This window comes from Ailuropoda melanoleuca, chromosome 7, assembly GCF_002007445.2.
Source record: "Ailuropoda melanoleuca isolate Jingjing chromosome 7, ASM200744v2, whole genome shotgun sequence".
Taxonomy (NCBI): Eukaryota; Metazoa; Chordata; class Mammalia; order Carnivora; family Ursidae; genus Ailuropoda; species Ailuropoda melanoleuca.
Window position 1 is genome coordinate 133,797,367 of NC_048224.1, and position 15,024 is coordinate 133,812,390.

The 15,024-nt window shown below is 39.6% G+C and overlaps 1 long non-coding RNA gene across 1 annotated transcript; it reads right to left on the minus strand.

Annotated features, from left to right (window-relative positions):
* Positions 1 to 1,465: 1,465 nt before the first annotated feature.
* On the minus strand, positions 1,466 to 10,057 carry LOC109489871. The gene is made up of 4 exons (XR_002143020.2): positions 9,794 to 10,057; positions 4,844 to 4,973; positions 2,991 to 3,088; positions 1,466 to 1,497 (listed from the first exon to the last, which is right to left on the minus strand). It is a non-coding gene; the product is annotated as an uncharacterized LOC109489871 (long non-coding RNA).
* Positions 10,058 to 15,024: the final 4,967 nt, after the last annotated feature.

Genomic DNA, 15,024 nt, shown 5'->3' on the forward strand with positions numbered 1-15,024 from the left:
TTTCTAAAGGAAATATATTGTGGCTTTACAAATTTGAAGGTGAGAATTCTTTCAGTATGCCAAGTTCACCACAATTTTCTGTCTGTATTAATTCTCAGTATCTGAAACGGAAGGAGTGAAATAGGAAATAGTATCTACCTGAAATTGTTTACTCCAAATCGGTGCAATTAAACACTTACCATCTTACAAGTGAAAATACAGTTTTTCAAAGCAAAGCAACACAGCAGATTTAACCACAAGACACCTTTTAATATCAATGGTTGTCACACAGCAAACTTTCCAAGGGCTTTATTGAACATGTATTTTTTTTAAAATATTTTTTTATTATACTATGTTAGTCACCATACAGTACATCCCTGGTTTCTGATGTAAAGTTCGATGATTCATTAGTTGCGTATAATACCCAGTGCACCATGCAATACGTGCCCTCCTTAATACCCATCACCAGCCTATCCCATTCCCCCACCCCCCTCCCCTCTGAAGCCCTCAGTTTGCTTCTCATAGTCCATAGTCTCTCATGCTTCATTCCCACTTCTGATTACCCCCCCTTCTTTATCCCTTTCTTTCCTACCGATCTTCCTAGTTTCTATGTTCCATAGATGAGAGAAACCATATGATAATTGTCTTTCTCTGTTGACTTATTTCACTTAGCATTATCTCCTTCAGTGCCGTCCATGTTGCAGCAAATGTTGAGAATTCGTTCTTTCTGATAGCTGAGTAATATTCCATTGCATATATGGACCACAACTTCTTAATCCAGTCATCTGTTGAGGGGCATCTCGTCTCCTTCCATGATTCAGCTATTGTGGACAATGCTGTTATGAACATTGGGGTGCGTATGGCCCTTCTCTTTACTACGTCTGTATCTTCGGGGTAAATACCCAGTAGTACAATGGCTGGATCATAGGGTAGCTCAATTTTTAACTTTTTAAGGGACCTCCACACTGTTTTCCAGAGTGGCTGTACCAACTTGCATTCCCACCAACAATGTAGGAGGGATCCCCTTTCTCCACATCCTCTCCAACAATTGTTGTTTCTTGCCTTGTCTATCTTTGCCATTCTAACTGGCGTAAGGTGGTATCTCAGTGTGGTTTTGATTTGAATTTCCCTGATGGCTAATGATTTTGAACATTTTTTCATGTGTCTGTTAGCCACTTGTATGTCTTCATTGGAAAAGTGTCTGTTCATATCTTCTGCCCATTTTATGATTTGTTTATTTGTTTCTCGTNACATGTATTCTTAAGTATAAAAAAAAGGTGTTTTTTGAACAATCACATTTTAAACAAATGTCTTCTGAAAGATATTTTTTTTGATTTTATTTATTTATTTGACAGAGATAGAGACAGCCAGCGAGAGAGGGAACACAAGCAGGGGGAGTGGGAGAGGAAGAAGCAGGCTCATAGCAGAGGAGCCTGATGTGGGGCTCGATCCCATAATGCCGGGATCACGCCCTGAGCCGAAGGCAGAAGCTTAACCGCTGTGCCACCCAGGCGCCCCCTGAAAGATATTTTTAAAAGAAATATAAGATTTATTATCTTTAAGTACATTTTTATACTCTTACACCCTTACTCCTTTCCCCTTCAATCCCTGTAAGAATATGTATATCTAATTTAAGTCTTCCCAAGCCCTGAACTTTGGTTTCTGTGTTTCTACAACACCCTGCATTAGTACTTTAATATTCTTATATCCTTGTCTATTCTCCCCCCTAAACTCTGAGATTCTGAAGAATAGGGTCTGTGCCATATTCCTGAACCACTAGTTCCCTATGGAAGGCAGAAAAATTCAATTATTCATTGAATAATATGATCAAGTGTGACTAGATTTTGAAACAAATACCTTAATTGCCACTTCCCTAAACCTATGTTAAAGCCATAATTTGTCAGCATGTAGTTGCATAGTAACAAAACATTGGAATTCGGGTTGTCTCCAGAGTATTTCAGTAATATTTCTGGAGCACAGATCACACCTGTTCTCCATCCTGGAGTAGTACCTGGAGGGCCAGCTTAGAATTAAATGTAGGAGAGACATTTGCCATTATACCTCCACATGCCGCCCTTGCCTCTTTGGTGAGATATTGGTAAATAGGTGTAGACAGGTTAAGGGACTACATTTTTAAAAAGATTTACTTATTTATTTTAGAGAGAGAGTGTGTGAGCACACACATGGAGGGAGGGACAGAGAGAGAGGGAGAGAGAGAGAGAGAATGTCAAGCAGACTCCACACTGAGGGCTGAGCCCCACTCGGTGTTTAATCTCACAACTCTGAGATCATGACCTGAGCTGAAATCAAGAGTGAGACACTTCACCGACTGAACCACCCAGGCACCTAAGGACTACTTCTATGCATTTTAACCAGGCTATTCTGAACAGAAGCCCCCAGCTTATAAAAATCGCCCAATGGGAAAATGATGTTATGCTCCCCTTACTCAGATCATCTCTTTCCCAGCTGCACAGAAAATCATGAGGCCTTTCCCTTCAGGGCACTGCCTTCCTTTGGTCCCAGGCCATCAGACCGGTTTTGTAAAGGCAATGTCCTTCAATTGCCCACCCTCCTGTTTGTGACTCTAGAATTACATCTCTTGGGGCTCTCCTGGACTCATTTGTATTAGTCTCTTGTGGCTGCTGTGACAAATGACCACAGTCTTGTGGCTTCAAATAACACAAATTTATTCTTTTACTCTTCTGGAAGGCACAAGTTCAAAATCGGTCTTTTTGGGCTAATGTCAAGGTCTTGGCAGGGCTGTTTGCTTCTGTAGTCTCTAGAAGGGAATGTTTTTCCTTGGTTCTTCTAGCTTCCAAAGGACACTGTCCTTCCCTGCCTAATGACCCCTTCTCCCCATCCCTTCAATGTCATGCCTATGCCATCACATCTCCTGCTTCCACTTTTGACATTCTTGCCTCTCTCCCGAGGACCCTTGTGGTTGCATTTAGGGCTCCCTTGGAGAAACGCATGATAACCTCACCACCTCAAGGTATTTAACTTAATCATACCTGCAGAGCTCCTTTTGCTCTATAAGGTAGAACTCACGGGCTCCAGAGTCAGGAAGGGGTATCTCCGAAGGGGTATTATTCTGCATACTGCACCACTGCTTTAATAACAAAACAAAACAAAGTACAACATTGTAAACACAGAACAAGCCAACAGCATCTGCTCTACCAGGCGGTTGCTGTAATAGCAACGACTACCTTGGGAACACAGACCTGCCCCTTCCTGTCTCTTCAATCATTTATCCACACTGTAGGAATTAAGGGAACATGAAGGGGTTTCAGTAGGTTGCTGTGATGTCAGGGCCATAGTGTACTACCTGCAAACACATGACCAAATTAACAGGGCAGAGTGGAAGGGCTGACTCCTGCCCCAGGGGTAAGCCACGGGCTGTCTGGCTCCTGCTCCTCTCATTTGAGCTCTTGCCCATTCTACCCAGATGCTCAGCAAGTGGTCCCTTCCTGCAGCCCCCGTGCTATATTGAAGAAGAAAGGCTCTTTCTACGAGTTTCAAACACTGGCATGGTCTCTCCAACTCAGAAAAATCCCATGAATTCATGAATGGTAATTGTATTCTTCTAAGTGTAGAGAACTATTCAAGTGACAGCAGTTTTCCTATGACTCTTTTTGTGCCTTCTCTCTCTCCCTCCAGCCTCGCTGTCTCGGCTCCGTCTCTCTCCTGAGATGCTTCTTTCCCTTCTTTGGTTCTCTAGCGAGTACAACACCCTTCCTCCTAGAATTCTTGAAGGCAAAAACCTTTCTCCCTTGGGTATTTTCCTTTTGCAGATTATAGCTGGTCAAGGCAAACATTCTTGTTTTATTACATACACAAGAAAAGCATTTGTCTACAACAGACTTATCTACTCAGCCATCAATTCATTCAGTAATAACAGGTATCACATATTGAGGGTTTTCCTGTGACAGGCACTGAGCTTAACACTGCATTCGTATGATCTGATTTAACAAACATCTCTGAAGAAATAATTTTGTGAACAGTATGATGATAGGTCTTGTAGTGAATGTAGGGAACAGTGACTTGCGATCTAGTATGAGAATTGTATTATAACACAAATTTAAATAACACTTCAAGAGAGGTTTACAGATGCACAAAAGAAGGGACCAGATTACATCTGAGGAAATAGAGGTGATGTTTGTGGATAGGGTGGCATTTGATAAGGAAGGAAGGGGCATTGGAGAATCAGGGAAAGTGCAAACATCGTGCACATAAAAATGAAGAGAAGGATTGATCATAATGCCTTCCTGATTGACTTAAATGTGCTATTTGGAAGTTGAAAGCCAGCCAATATGGCAAGATATTTATACATAGGCACAGATAGGATAAGGGATGGATTCTTCTGAATAGCTCTACAGGACTAACCTGAAGGTACATGCCCACATCACAGGAAGTGCACAAGAACAGTGAGGTTGATGCTTCCCTTACCTAGATCATCTGGCTTCTCCAAGCATCTCCTGAAATCCCAGCTATCTATCAAGGACCTTTTAAATAAATCAGCATTTTCCAGCTGAGTTTTTCCTGTTTAAAAGACGGACAGCAATTTGTAAACACATCTTTTATGACATTTTTTGCTTGGTTATAGCTCTCTCTGTATATGTTTTTTCTCCTTTTCTGCCATGTAAGCCTTTTGAAACTCAACTTCCTTGAAAGTACCACCTGTATTATCATTATTTTTTCCACTTGTAGAGCCTAGCACATGTCCTGTTGACAATAGAAAAAATAATAATAAAATGGAAATACTTATTGACAGAAATCAAAGAAATAGAAAGCTATGGAAGGAAGTGTTTTGAGAGCAGATTGGGCTTAATAGGGAGGGACAGGTCCAATTTCTGGCAAAACATACTTTGACGTCATCCCTTCTCTGCTCTGAGAAAGTGCAGGCTTCACATTCGTGTCCATACTTTTGCCCAGGGGGAGGCTCGGGAGCCTTGATGTCCTCGGGATGCTCAGGAGGCCACCAAACCAGGGACCCGCTGTTTGTAAAGAGAAAGACAAAGTGTGCTCTGTAGTGACAGCTGTCGATAGGTACACATCATTTTCCCTGGGCCCTGACCCTCTGACTCCAGAGGCTGACCATTGGGAAAAAGCAACACATTTACTCACATGTTTTCACACCACTGTAAATCAAAAACCAGTTAGCCCTTGCAGTAAATCCAGGCAATGTTTGCTTTCCCATATTTGGGTAGCGTCTGAGCTGCACAAGGTCTATTCAGTGTTTTGTCCTGCACTTCTAAAGAGGGAACTGTTCCTGGCAATGAGACATCCTTCCTACAGCTTGATTATCAACTCTACCGCCAGCCACGTGGGATGTTAAGAGTGCTTTGAAAATGCCATCCAGATGTTGCCTTCTGCATCTCAGTGTGTCCTAACTCCATGACTTCTCTCCTTCTCTGCTGGCTTTCCTTCACTCTTGCCACAGCCCCGCCCATTCCATACCCAGCAACCACAGTGGTCACGAGAAAACATAAAGTCAATCGTGCTCTTCCCTACTCGCCTCTCCTCTTAGCCATGATCTCCCAGGTCCATGTGATCTGGTTCTCACCTCTCCTCCAGCTTCGCTCCCATTCACACACCCCTTCACCTGTAATGCTCCAGACCGGTTCTCCTTCCCACTGCTTTCCAAGTACATCTGCCCCGCACACAGCTTGGTGCTCTGCTCTTGCTCAGGTCTCAGCTTAGATGGCATGCTCTGGAGTGCTCTAGCTGAATGCCTTCACCACTCTCCCCCAGTCAGTCCTCCTCCACTTTTGTCTCCCTCTCTTATTTCCTGCATTGTATTCATCATGGATGTGTGGCTTGATTACTTTTTCTCTCTCCCTACTAGACTGTTGAGTGGAATCTCACCTGTCGGATTTGCTCTGAAAATGTTGAATGCTGTGCAAATAAATGATTCGTGTTTTCCCTATATTCATGCATTTGGTATTTACCTTTACGGAACAAGGACTTTTTACTATTTAGTATTATCCAGGCTGCCAAAACCATAAGGAATTGGGATTTTGACTCTCAACACTTTGTTGGATAACTTCTTCTGTCTTATGAGAAGTTGCTAGTGTAGACTGAATAAGGGTTGTTTTCCAGACCCAGATGGCTTTTGATCTAAACCCAGTTTAATCATTTACTCCTTACGTGACTTCAGGTGAATCCCTTAACCTACCTGGGTCTCAGTTTTCTCTTCCATTGAATGAATCACTTAAAAATAAAAATTATTTTATTAAAAATTAAAATTATTTAAAATTAAGTGATTAATTCTAATTTAAATAAATTATTTAAATAAACTATTTAAATAATTAACCATACAATTATTTTCATGTATTAAAAAGAATACCAGCTCACGAGATTTCTATGAAGAAGAAATGACTCAACGTATAACCACATAGAACATGACCCGGCCCATTGTAAATGTCCCATAAATGCTAGTTATGATTGGGGATTTAACATATCTACGGAATACATACTTAAGCTCTTATTGAATATTAGAAGTTTTATATCGTTGACAATTAATTTTTTTAAATACATGATATTTAAGTTGTTAAAAGGTTAACAAGACATTTTATCCCAGATCACACACAATTTTCATTCTTTGAATCCAGGAAATCTAGGCTTTATTGAAGTTTATACAAAGGTTAGTGTAAAAGGTTGCTCTTTGAAGCTTATGAAATCATACAGTTCTTCAGCTATAATAAGACAAATATTTGACTTGCAGTCTCCTTAATGACTTCTATCTGCTTATTTATTTGACTAAAAGCATCCACGGGGATCCAAGTATGTTGATACTGGGCTTTACATGGCGGTGGTATGGAAATGCCAATTAGAATGTAACAAAATCACCCATTGCTTTAAATTCAGCTGGACCAGTTGGAATTGAATCTATAAGCCATAGTTTGTGCAAATACATATCCAGAACTCTGTTGTTTCTCTCTTTACAGGAAAAAGAAATGTGTAGAGGACAAATGTTCCTCCTTAGAAGAAACCAAGTTATTTCAATTTCATTAAAGAAACTAAGCTGGTTTTATAATAAGAGGAAAAGAGAATTAAACGCAGAGCAATGTTGCTAAAACTGAAGAACAGATGTGATGTATTCACTTCTCCAGAGAGCACATGCTCTGATTCTCTATGCAGCTACGTTATTTGGTGGGATGTATGTTTTTGAGCTGAAATAGCCTGCTGTTTTTAAGAACAAGAAATCCTAGCCACCAAACCACAGGGGAGTCACTATAATTAAAAAAAAAAATCAATGAACAATCATTTACCTTGATTGCATTTCCAAATTGAGGTTCCCTTACAATCTCTCAATTATTATCATTTAATTTAGGGTGTTGTTATACCCCTTCTTTTCAAATGGATGATTCTAAAAGGTATTTGAATACTTTTGTCTGCTACATATTGCAGTATAATTGTTTTCTTGAATGTACTTAGGGTAGAGAATGAGGAGATGAACAGTTACTTTCCTATATTTCTGACTGTTTCTATATCCATCCTTCTTGTAGATAGGCCAGAGCTAGTATTATTTATTTAAATATGAATATGGAAAATGAACGTAAGCCTAGAAAATCACGTCATGCGTTTGTCTAGCACACTTTCTTTTTCTATAACTCTCCAATTTGAGGAAGCAAAGGTGGCTTGATAAATCCATTGCAGTATTTAGGATTGTAATCTTAACTTAATGCAATGATAAATAAAAATATACTGCATTTCCTTTCTTGGCACTCTGCTTCCAAGTGCTGTTGGAAATGTTCGATATAGGGAGACAGAATTTCTTGAACAAAGTCATTGGTCAATCACCCTAATGAGGAACCCTTGACAATACATGGCTAAAATCCAATTTCTCTCAGGTACTGATTTCTCAGAAAGCTACTCCAATAATGAAACTTTGTGATAGAGAAAGACTAAGAAATGCACTATTCAAACTAGTCTCTGAATCAAGTTGTATGAATGTTCTTGCTTCAATTTGACCCATTGTTCTCTGAATTCACTAACCTCATCTTTTTGGTGGTGGTCATATTTATGCATTGTCTCATGCTTGATATTCTTAAAATCTGTTTCTATACTGACCCATGCACTGGCTGATTCACGAGCGTTCTTGAATATTGTCACCACATCTGTACTTTGCAACTCAGCCAGATTTGCTCTTTTGTCACTTCTGGAAGCTCCTAGCCAAATCAGTGCTCTTGGACAAAGCAAAAGGCACCTCCTTAGGGTGGATTTCAGCCCTGCTAGCTTCATAGGTCAAGAGCCCTAGAGCAGTGCACAAACTGCACATCCAGATGCAACAGCCCAGTGTAATTTGTAGTTTACATGTGGGTGGACATAATCAGAATCCAGGTATTGGTAACTTGAATTCCTTATGAAACTCCTTCAACCAACGGAAAGAATTACTTGAGAATCACCCATTCAATGAAGGAAATGCCAAACCACCCTACTTAAAATGGTGTCTTTTAAATACCTATACTGTAGAATTTTCTCCAGAAGAGGAAATCTTTTATACTTTTTTTCTTACACTATCAACTATTTTTTAGTCATTATGAATTTCAGTGAAAATGACAAGACCATAAATGAAGACCATAAGTCTGAAGGTTGTCCTGTTAGTGTATTTCTCCTTAACACTAAATTACACTTCAAATAAAAGACTAAAAACAAATTACAGAACTGGGTCTGCTGGTCAGTTGGATGCACTTTATATTTAGAACACCTGGGTTATAATCCCGGCTCTGCCTTGTCTTGAGCCAATGAGCCCTTCTAAGCCTTAATTTCCCATCTGTAAAAAAGAGGATGATAAGATTGCCTAGCTATCATCGGAATCCGGGGATGTACTGTATGGTGACTAACATAACATAATAAAAAATCATTAAAAAAAAAAAGATTGCCTAGCTATCATTTTTAATGCAAAATAAACGAGAAGTTTCATGCAACACACATAGGATTCTGTTTGACACATGGTACCTACTCAGTTAACTTGAGATTATATTATTATTAAGACTCAAGCAATATTGGGTAATGTTATTTAAATAGTGATAATTCATTGGCAAATAATAGCTACCCCTTAAATAGAATTAGGTAGCTTACATAAGAGTACAAAGTATCTTATACTTTTTTGTATTAAAATAAAAGGACAGTATGAGAATCAGTGACACTTCTCAGAGGACATGGAATCACTGTAAGTAGCCTTCCGCCCTCCTCCCTGGGGACACGCCGGAGGGTCGCTGTTGCCACCAGGGACCAATGTGTTAAGTTGTCCTTCTCATCTTCTCTAGATGGAGCCTTCTTCTTATATGTCAACCTTCTCTTCCCATGAATTTATCCCTCGGATAGTGAGAAAAGAAATTTAATCCATTCTGAATCAGTATGAAGATTTATTTACTTACTCTCCTTTTATTTCACGGTAGAAGATATTTAATATCTCTCAGTGAAATAGGAAGACTGGATTTAAATGTATCACTTTCTTCAAGCAGGTAATCCAGATTAAGCTAACTCGTACCATCACTAAGGGAAAGNCCTTCTCATCTTCTCTAGATGGAGCCTTCTTCTTATATGTCAACCTTCTCTTCCCATGAATTTATCCCTCGGATAGTGAGAAAAGAAATTTAATCCATTCTGAATCAGTATGAAGATTTATTTACTTACTCTCCTTTTATTTCACGGTAGAAGATATTTAATATCTCTCAGTGAAATAGGAAGACTGGATTTAAATGTATCACTTTCTTCAAGCAGGTAATCCAGATTAAGCTAACTCATACCATCACTAAGGAAAAAAGGTAGGAAAAAAAACCCGACAGGAAGCAGAACAGGATCTTACCTTACCACAAAAGTCTCTGTGTAAAACAAAACAAAACAAAAAGCAAACAGCTTGTGTTTCAGGTCAGGGAATGGATAAGCACCATCCTTCCTACGCCAGTGTTCAAGATGATTTCAGTAAAGCACGCTTTTCTTTCTTTCCCTATTCGTCTAACTTCAGGTATTAATCTCTTCCTTTCGCGATGAAACTTCCACAGCTATTTTTCTTAGACTGCAGTTTTTATGGCTCTCAAATTCTGCCCCTGTGACCCAAGTTAAATATAGTAAGGGGGTGTGTGCGGAATTATATCTGAACCTGTCTGTTTTCACGTGAGAAAATTCTAGCTGGAGAACGGTTTCTTAGATAAATGTTGCTGCTTAATCGTCTTATTGTAACAGAAAAATGACAAATACTATGTAACGTGTCACACTGAATTGACTCACGTTTGCAGTTTCTGGTGTGAAGTTCATTGCATCATGAGATTCTTTGTGGTTTCTTTACCTTAAGGATTTCAGACTTGAATATAAAGACAAAGTAAAGCAAAATTTAACAATGCCATGCCAACTTAAAATAGGCAGCTAAGAGCATGTGATCGTTATTACGTGGTGTTTTTTTTTTAATTCATAGTATTGTTTTTACTTGCATATATCTTAAAGTTCCAGAACACTTTTGTAACTATGACCTGATTTGATTTGATTTCATAATCACTAGGTGAGATGCTTGATACATGTATTATTTCTAGGGTACACTAGAATTTTCTACTGCAGACTCTCCACACTTTTATCAGGCTTTAATTTTTTTGCACCTTTATCTTGGTTCCTCACACCAGTCTTTGCTTTTTCTACCTGCTTCACTTGGATCAAAGCTTTCAAACGAGCTCCACTACATTTTTCTCTGTGTTGCTGAAAATCGATACGTATGACTATCACAGTTCCTGGCACAGGGACCCAGAGCCAGGTTAAGAATCAGGCCCCTATCTGACTTACCTCGCGGGGACGCTGACCACGTTCGGGTGTGTGCTACCTGGGTTAGCCTGGCTGTGTCATTTGCCTTCTCTGTGCTCTCAGATCTTACCTGCAAAATGTTGACATCAAAGAAAAGTTATCTCATAGATGTCACTAGTTTAAAAGGTTGTGATTCCATAAAAGATACACGGTCACATAAATCATGTTTGACCAAGCTAAGATTAGAGCCCAGGTCTCTAGATCTCTACTTAACTTGCCCCTTCCCTCTCTTCCTTGTCACCTGACACTGAACCAGTGGAATGATGTTATATAAAAAGGAAGCTTGGAAATGGTTTCCAACTGTTTTAAAGAGTCACTTCATTCCATCCCCTCCTCTGAAACTCCTGTGGCCGCATCGTGAAATCAGCTGGAGATGACAGAGATGGTACAGGGTTCTTCTATTCTCTGCACCTTTCCAGATGGGAAATCAAGATACGATAAATTTGAGAGCCTCATCTTCAGCCATTGCTAGGCCAGTCTGCTCGCTATCTTAGTCTTGCAGACTGATTTATGTTTTAGTTGTTTCTGTTGGAAAGCATCATGGCAGGGCACCTGGGTGGCTCAGTTGGTTAAGCGTCTGCCTTTGGCTCAGGTCATGATTTCATGGGTCCTGGCATTGAGCTGCCTGAGGGCTCCCTGCTCAGCATGGAGTCTGCTTCTCCCTCTCCCCCCATCCTCTCCCCCACTACTTGTATGTGCTCTTTTTCTCTCTCAAATAAATAAATAAAATCTTTAAAGGAAATTTAAAAAAAGAAATTGTCATGGCTTGTGGTTATCAAAAATCTACTGTTACTGAGTGTTTGCTCTCACATAAAATCAGTTTCTTAAGCAGTCACATACACATTGTTGGAAACTCTTGACACCTACAGACCCACACACAGACACACACTGTCTTTGAGCTCACTGAGGAAAGATTCTCTTTGTGAACTAAAGAGGAAGCCTATGCATATCCTTGCCCTGATCAGTTGTGGCATTGAAAATTGTGAAAGCTCTAATAAAAATGTGTTCCATTTTATAAATAAATGCCTCTCCATTGCTTTCTCGTTCCGTTTCTGAACCACTGACAAGTATTGGGTTTGTCTTCATGTGGGACCTAAATATTTGATGAATTCCATCAACTCGTAGTATATTTGTTAAATACAAACTCTGCACCTGTTCAAGATCAAGGAATAAAATTTTTGTTTGTTTGTGTTGCCAAGTTTTTGAGTAGACTGTACACTGTAACTCTCCGCGTGTTTGAACTGCTTATCCAAGGTTGTGGAACTCTGCATCAGAACGCCGGAATCGAGGCATCTTGACATTCTTTGTCTCATTCTTTTATTCTCTTGTAATTAAAAGAAAATAATTCTATCAGTCAATACAGAGTCTTGACCATACCTTTCTAGACGATGTCGGAATAAAACAAAAGTGGGTAATTTTTACCATCTTTTAGATTCCTTGCGAATATATAACAAAGCTTGTTTTTATGTACCAGTTTTGTTTTGTTTTTGTTTTTTTGAGTTTTAATAGAAGAAGAAAAGAAATCAACTGGCAGTAAATATATCAATAATCATTTGCTAATGGGATTTCAAGGTTAAAAAAAAAACACAAGGTCTGTCTAATTTTTATGAGTCACCGATTAGCTTTTTGTGAGATGTACATCTTTTGGGGTGTGCAATCTAGCTAAACTTTCCCTGAGGCAGGGGGGGCGTTTCCCATTTTTTCTTTTTCATTAAGTCATAATATATTTGCCTCCAGGTGTTAAAGTTATAATCATAATCCACATACAAATTGTCAGTTTAAAACTGCATCCATTATGATCTCAAGCAGATAGTCAAAATATAAGATGGTGAATATTCACCCTTTACCACAATCTGAAAGTAGAAAATGACATGTTTGTCATTAAGGGTGCATTAAATGAGGGAAATTAGGACTCTGGTAGGACAGAAGATCATTTAGAGGCGGTGATGTTGGATAGGCTTTGAGTAGCAGCCCCTAGCACACTTGGCTTCTTCTCTGATGAAAACGCTGTGATCCCAATGGGCAGAGCCCTGATTTTCTTTCCTCCCATTGTTTCCCAGAGCCCCAGCCAATGCCAAGCAACAGCAGAGAGAAAAGGCCCTGAAGGAGCAAAGATAAATATAGTGTAATAGTTCAGGCCGTACACAATGAGTCCCTGAATTTAGAGAGGAATGGATATAAAACTGTAAAAAGTAAAAGTTAAGGGAGTAAAAATAACGTGGCGGCACCGTTTGGGTGATTGGATTGGGGCTGAGGAGAAGGAACAGAATGAGCTAAGTCCTTGCATCCTGTGGACGAGGTAGGGCAGGGGTGCCATATCAGAGCAAGGAAAAGGAGAAGGAAAGCCAGCCTGTGGGAGACAAGGACAGGGAAGGGTGGATTTAGTTGGTGCATGCTGAGCGTGGGGTGCCTAACCATGGGGACATTTTGATGGAGGTCGTGTCACCAGACCCCCAGAAAAGCACAGAAAGTATAGGGGGTGCATTCTTCATGCACAAAGGTGACATCATCAAAGGTGTACCCAGAAAGGACTAAGGGCATGTATAAGCTTAGAGGAAAGGTAAGTCGAGAACATCTGACAAGACAGGAGAGAGGACAGTGAAAATCCAAGATAAAAAAGCATATAGTTTATGCTATCTGCAATGAAAGATTTTTAAGCACCAAAGTGATATTGTGACAATTTAGGCGAATTAGCCAGGCAATGATGTGCAAAATCACATGGCATGCTAAGGCAATAATTGTTCGTCCCCTGATATGTTCTCGACACTATACACAGCCCCGGAATTAATAGTGAAGAAGGCAACAGGAGCCCTCTGCCACGGAGAGAACAGTGAGGAAAGGAAGAATTTAGAGATAAATGGTCCGGTGAGAAATGTACTGTGACAGTCCAGGTTTAAGGGAAAAAAAGACTGGATTATAGCAAGGGAAGAGGTGATTGTTTTGTTCCGTCTTTTGGGTTTGGGTGTGTTTTGTTTTTGTTGTTGTTTTAGAAAAGTAATCAGTATCTGACAAATGACTGGAAAGAAGAAGTTGGAACTGGGGGTATATAAATGATGAACATGGGCTTTCCAAGATTGGTTCTTATAAAGATCATGGTGACAGGAGCAAAGCCACGACTGAGAGGACAAACTTCTGCAATGGGGAACAAACAAGTGCTCTTCCTATTTTATTAACTACTAGAGCTCTAGAATATACTTTTCAAGGCTTCTACTGATATTTCCTCCAGCTATTTTATATGTGTCTTCGATGTTATCTATCACAATTTATCTAGAGCATGAAACTTAGATCTTCTATATATTGCTCTTCCTAAATTACTCCAATAAGATAATGAAACTTGGGAGGGGTGGGGGGGTGAATATATGTGGGTAGGTTATGTGCATATTCCGTACATTGTTGTGAAAAACAGAAACTACTTTTAAGCTAAACATTGATGTGAAAATAGTAGAACTTTATTTGCAATTGCAAATAAGTTTATATTGGACAACTATATTGTATTTCACAAAAAATTTTAAGTAGCAAGAACCCTAAATCATAGTCAATTTAAAGCAAACCCCGTGTCTCACTACACAGCAGTGTGAAAGTCTCAGGTGTCTACGGACTAGTTATGGAGACTTCTCTTGGCCTTTGCTCTCTCATCTTTGAAATGAGGAAATTGGGCCACACAATTTCTTAAGTATGTTTCCATTTTTATTGATGTGTCTGATTATGTATAACAAGGACGTGCGGGAAAAATAGTTAGCTTGCTCTCTCCTGTAAAACAGAAAAATGTTTTGCAAACTCTTACTCCATCTCATTGACCTCCTTGGGAAAAAAGTCCTATGTGCTGTGTAAAAATCATTACCTTCTGATAACCTGTTCTGCTGGATCCGTCAGTACCGTGTTATGGTTTATCCCATAATGGGCTCCTCATCCAGGAAGTAAAAAAGTCAGATGTGGAGTCACCACATTCCAATGAGAGATAGGAAGAGAGAGAAGGATCACACCATTCTCCATCAATTTAGTGTATAGGTGGGCGGAGTTCTTTTGGAGGGCGGGGAGGGACAACTTCTATGATCAACAAAACAACAAACTGGGTTTTGCTTTCATTTAAAATATTTACACTGAACTTATGAGTAAACCATTAATCAACCAGATATCAACAATGGTTGGCTAGTTCTTGGGGATTTAGATACATCTGAATCAAACCACCCCTTTCCCCAACTTTTGAAAAAGACTGTGATATCCTAGAATTTGACATGTACAAGGCGA